General features: G+C 39.3%; 1 pseudogene; it reads right to left on the reverse strand.

The window, feature by feature from the left end:
* Positions 1 to 504: 504 nt before the first annotated feature.
* LOC100022065 (high mobility group protein B1-like) lies at positions 505 to 1332 on the reverse strand (annotated as a pseudogene).
* Positions 1333 to 6292: the final 4960 nt, after the last annotated feature.

Below are 6292 nucleotides of genomic sequence, written 5' to 3' on the forward strand. Positions count from 1 at the left end.
CAAATTTTATTTATTTCATTAAGTTTTTCCCAATTACATGTAAAATATTTTTAAATTAAAAAATTGTATTTACTTAGAAACATTCAGAATGTCAACAAAATAGCTGCAACTATTTTTGTAATTACAGAGTGGTATTCAGTTAACAGAATAATAATTATTTCATATGCTGCATTGAGGCCAACTGAAGATGAACATGAACTATATCCCCATATATAACTACTTTGTGTTGTGGACCAACAAGAACCTGCTTTAAATTTACATGCCAATTTACAACCCCCATACTGTACCAGGCAAGGTTAGTGGCTATTGAAAATATCACTAAAGAACAGGACTATCTAAAGACACATTTGGTAGTGTGTTAACTATACAAAAAAAGACACCATATAGTTTAAAAACAAATCTTACACAGCCTTAATTTCATTTTTTTTCTTTAAAAGGAGTGATTCGTGTACAGGGATATTAAATTCTTTATAGATAAGAAAAAAAAACTGCTCCAGAATCAATTTATTTATCATCATTATCATCATCATCATCTTCCTCCTCCTCCTCCTTATCTTCTTCCTCCTCCTCCTTGTCTTCTTCATCTTCCTCATCTTCCTCCTACTTCTTTTTCTTGCTCTTCTCAGCTTTGGCAACTCCTCCCTTTTTACCCACATCAGGTTTTTTAGCCCAGTATGCAGCAATATCCTTTTCATTCTTTTCCTTCAGCTTAGTTGCCTTCTTTTCAGATGATTGCTTGTCATTTGCATCAGTATTATTCCACATTTCTCCCAAATTTCTGGCCACATCTCTAATAGAAAGACCAGGATGTTCCCCTTTGATTTTTGGACAATACTCAGAACAGAATAAGAAAATGCCGAAGGAGGCCTCTTCATTTCATTGGGATCCCTAAACTTCCTTTTTTGTTTGTTTGTTTCTCATTTAGGTGGTATGTAGGTTTTCACTTCTCTTTAATAACAAACCTTTTTAGCTTTTTCCATGTCTTCAAATTTTCCTTTCTCTTTAGCTGATATTGTCTTCCACTTTTCTGAGCATTTTTTAGAAAATTCTGAGTTCATAGAATCATCTGGATGCTTCTTCTTCTGTTCCTCTGGGCAGGGTTGCACAAAGAAGGCATATGAAGACATTTTCCCTTTTGGCTCCTTAGGATCACCTTTACCCATGTTTTATTATTTTCCCTCTTCTCTACACAGAGTAGGTCAGTGCCCATCTGGCTCTTACTTGCCCCGATGCTATCTCTATGGAGTTCAATATATTGCAATGGCTGTCACATGTACAAATGTTTAAACATTCGTTTCTTAAAAATTTGAGTTCTAGACTTCCTGTCAAGATGGCGGCTTAGAGAAAGCTAAAGTTTAGATCTCCTGAAACCCTCCCTTACCGATCTCAAACCGAATGCTCCTAGGACACCGAAATTCAAAACAATCAATAGCACAGACCCCGGGAGTCTTCCTCCTGGACCTGGACCTGGATCAAAAGGTACGGCCCCCCCAAAAGCCAGAACCCGAGACCACTCGGACCTAAGGGGTAGGCAGAAGGAAGGTCCTAGGACCCATTCCCCCCAAACCAGAGCTCTGAGTCCGAGTCCGAGGCAGCAGAGGCAACCTCAGAGCCCCACGGCTGCTATTCTGAAGGCCACTTCCTTACCCAGTGGAGGAGGCACCCAGACAGCAAGGAAAAAGAGAGGGATGGGGGAGCTCGTAACCCCCTGGGAGGAGCCCTCAGAGCTCCGGGAAGCTGTGGCCCCTCCCCCTCAAAGAGCAGGGGCTTCTGAAACAACAACAACCCTCAGGACTGGCAAAAGGGCCTCGGGAGCCGGCTATTCTGAAGGCCATATCCTGAAAACAACCTGACCCAGTCGCGGGGGCACCCAGACAGCAGGGAAACAGAGAAATGGGGGGATATTGTAACCTCCTGCAAGGAACCTTCCATCCGAATCTCAGTTCAACCCAGGGAAAGCTAATCTTCTTATCAGGAGCCCTCGCCCTGAGCCCAGGTAAGCCGCGGCCCCTCCCCCTCAGAGAGCAGGGTCTTCTGAAACAACAGCAACTCACAGGGCTGACAAAAAAGGCCAGATATTCTGAAGGCCACACCCTGAAAACAACCTGACCAAGTTGAGGGGGCACCCAGACAGCAGGGAAACAGAGAGAGAGGGGGGAACTTGTAACCCCCTGGCTGGATCCTTCCATCAGAATCTCACAAAAAAAGTCCCTGCCTCAAGGCATACTAAATTCAACCCAGGGAAAGCTAATCTCATTAGGAGACCTCAGAGTTCCTGTAAGCCGTGGCCCCTCCCCCCACAGAGTGCAAGTGCTGGCCAGCTAAGGCACAGGAACAAGGCCCAAGCTAGGCTTAGAGTGTGGAAGTAAGGCAACAGAGAAGCATCAGGAGGGTGCCGAGGAGAGGAGGGCAGTAACAGGGACACACCAGCAACTCCTGGCTTCCCGGGAATACAGAACAACAACTGCATAGAATGGACAATCTGCCCTGGGCTAAAACCTCTGAACACCAGACAAAGATAAGAAAAGCTAATTCCCCCCCCCCCCACTCAGATAGAGATGGCAAACTCCACAGAAGCACAAAAGTCCCAAAATTCAAAAAAAAAAAAACCCAACAAGAAGGGGGTGACTTTGGACACATTTTATGGAGCAAAAATACAAGACACAGAGGAAATAGAAGAGGAAACACAAGCAAATGCTCCGAAACCTTCCAAAGGAAATGGAAACTCTCCACAAACCCATGAAGAATTTGAATCTGAAATGATCAAAAAGATGGAAGCCTTCTGGGAAGAAAAGTGGGAAATAATGCAAAAGAAATTTACACATCTACAAAACCAGTTTGACCAAAGTGAAAAGGAAAACCAGGCTTTAAAGCAAGAACTAATAAAGCAAAGCCAAAAGACCAAGAAATTAGAAGAGAACATAAAATATCTCACTGACAAAATGACAGATTTGGAAAATAGAGGGAGAAGAGATCATTTAAGAATAATTGGACTTCCAGAAAAGCCAGAAATAAACACCAAACTCGATATCGTAATACAAGAGATAATCAAAGAAAATTGCCCAGAGATTCTAGAACAAGGGGGCAATACAGCCACTGACAGAGCTCACAGAACACCCTCTACACTAAACCCCCAAAATACAACTCCCAGGAATGTAATTGCCAAATTCCAAAACTCCCAAACAAAAGAAAAAATCCTGCAAGAAGCCAGAAAAAGACAATTTAGATATAAAGGAATGCCAATCAGGGTCACACAAGACCTTGCAAGTTCCACTCTGAATGATCGTAAGGCATGGAACATGATCTTCAGAAAGGCAAGAGAGCTGGGCCTTCAACCAAGAATCAGCTATCCAGCAAAACTAACTATATACTTCCAAGGGAAAGTATGGGCATTCAACAAAATAGAAGATTTCCAAGTTTTTGCAACGAAAAGACCAGAGCTCTGTGGAAAGTTCGATATCAAAAAACAAAGAGCATGGAATACCTGAAAAGGTAAATATGAAGGAAAGGGAAAAGGAGAAAAATGTTATCTTCGTCTTTTACTCAAACTCTCTTCTATAAGGACTACATTTATATCAATCTATGTATACTAACAGGTGGGGAAAATGTAATGTGTAAATAGGGGGAAAAGAAAAATCAAATATAATAATCTTTCTCACACAAAGATTCACATGGGAAGGGGAGGGGAAGAAAACTCCTATAAGCAGGAGAGGAAGAGAATTTTTACTTAAACCTTACTCTCAGGGAAATCAACTCTGAGAGGGAAAAACATCAATATCCATTGGGATCTTGAATTCTATCTCACCCAACAAGGGTAGGGAGAAGGGAAAACCAAGGGGGGGAAGGAGGGGAGGGAAAACAAAAGGGGAGGGAAAGAGAGGGGGGAGGGGGAGGGAACAAAAAGGGAGGGACTAAAAAGGGAAACATATCAAGGGAGGTGATAAGGGGGACTGATTCAAAGTAAATCACTGGACTAAAAGGTAGAGCCGAAGGAAAAAAGGTCAGAATTAGGGAAGGTTATCAAAATGCCAGGGAGTCCACAAATGACAGTCATAACCTTGAACGTGAATGGGATGAACTCACCCATAAAACATAGATGAATAGAAGAATGGATTAGAATCCAAAACCCTACCATATGTTGTCTTCAAGAAACACACATGAGGCGGGTTGACACCCACAAAGTCAGAATTAAAGGATGGAGTAAGACCTTCTGGGCCTCAACTGACAGAAAGAAGGCAGGAGTGGCAATCATGATATCTGATAAAGCCAAAGCAAAAACAGACCTGATCAAAAGGGAAGTTCATTATATTTTGTTAAAAGGGACTTTAGATAATGAGGAAATATCACTAATCAACATGTATGCACCAAATAATATAGCACCCAAATTTCTAATGGAGAAACTAGGAGAATTGAAGGAAGAAATAGAGAGTAAAACCATATTAGTGGGAGACTTAAACCAACCATTATCAAATTTAGATAAATCAAACCAAAAAATAAATAAGAAAGGTGAAAGAAGTGAATGAAATCTTAGAAAAATTAGAATTAATAGACATATGGAGAAAAATAAATAGAGATAAAAAGGAATACACCTTCTTCTCAGCACCACATGGCAAATTCACAAAGATTGACCATACATTAGGTCACAGAATCATAGCACACAAATGCAGAAAAGCAGAAATAATAAATGCAGCCTTCTCAGATCACAAGGCAATAAAAATAATGATCAGTAAAGGTACATGGAAAACCAAATCAAAAACTAATTGGAAATTAAACAATATGATACTCCAAAATCGTTTAGTTAGAGAAGAAATCATAGAAACAACTAATAATTTTATCAATGAAAATGACAATGGCGAGACATCCTTTCAAACCTTTTGGGATGGAGCCAAAGCAGTAATCAGAGGTAAATTCATATCCCTGAGTGCATATATCAACAAACTAGGGAGAGCAGAGATCAATCAATTGGAAATGCAAATGAAAAAACTCGAAAGCAATCAAATTAAAACCCCCCAGCAGAAAACCAAACTAGAAATCCTAAAAATTAAGGGAGAAATTAATAAAATCGAAAGTGATAGAACTATTGATTTAATAAATGACAAGAAGCTGGTACTTTGAAAAAACAAACAAAATAGACAAAGTACTGGTCAATCTAATTTAAAAAAGGAAGGAAGAAAAGCAAATTAATAGCATCAAAGATGAAAAGGGGGACAGCACCTCCAATGAAGAGGAAATTAAGGCAATCATTAGAAATTACTTTGCCCAATTATATGGCAATAAATACACCAATTTAGGTGATATGGATGAATAAATACAAAAATACAAACTGCCTAGACTAACAGAAGAGGAAATAGAATTCTTAAATAATCCCATATCAGAAAATTAAATCCAACAAGCTATCAAAGAACTTCCTAAGAAAAAATCCCCAGGGCCTGATGGATTCACCAGTGAATTCTATCAAACATTCAGAGAACAGTTAATCCCAATACTATACAAATTATTTGACATAATAAGCAAAGAGGGAGTTCTACCAAACTCCTTTTATGACACAAACATGGTACTGATTCCAAAACCAGGCAGGTCAAAAACAGAGAAAGAAAATTGTAGACCAATCTCTCTAATGAATATAGATGCAAAAATCTTAAATAGGATACTAGCAAAAAAACTCCAGTAAGTGATCAGAAGGGTCATCCACCATGATAAAGTAGGATTTATACCAGGGATGCAGGGCTGGTTCAATATTAGGAAAACCATACACATAATTGACCACATCAACAAACAAACCAACAAAAATCACATGATTATTTCATTAGATGCAGAAAAAGCCTTTGATTAAATACCACACCCATTCCTTTTAAAAACACTAGAAAGCATAGGAATAGAAGGGTCATTCCTAAAAATAATAAATGGTATATATCTAAAACCATCAGCTAATATCATCTGCAATGGGGATAAACTAGATGCATTCCCAATAAGATCAGGAGTGAAACAAGGATGCCCATTATCACCTCTACTATTTGACATTGTACTAGAAACAGTAGCAGTAGCAATTAGAGAAGAAAAAGAAATTGAAGGCATCAAAATAGGCAAGGAGGAGACCAAGTTACCACTCTTTGCAGATGATATGATGGTCTACTTAAAGAATCCTAGAGATTCAACCAAAAAGCTAATTGAAATAATCAACAACTTTAGCAAAGTTGCAGGATACAAAATAAACCCACATAAGTCATCAGCTTTTCTATATATCTCCAACACAGCTCGGCAGCAAAAACTAGAAAGAGAAATCCCATTCAAA

The sequence above is a fragment of the Monodelphis domestica genome, chromosome 1, assembly GCF_027887165.1.
Source record: "Monodelphis domestica isolate mMonDom1 chromosome 1, mMonDom1.pri, whole genome shotgun sequence".
Taxonomy (NCBI): Eukaryota; Metazoa; Chordata; class Mammalia; order Didelphimorphia; family Didelphidae; genus Monodelphis; species Monodelphis domestica.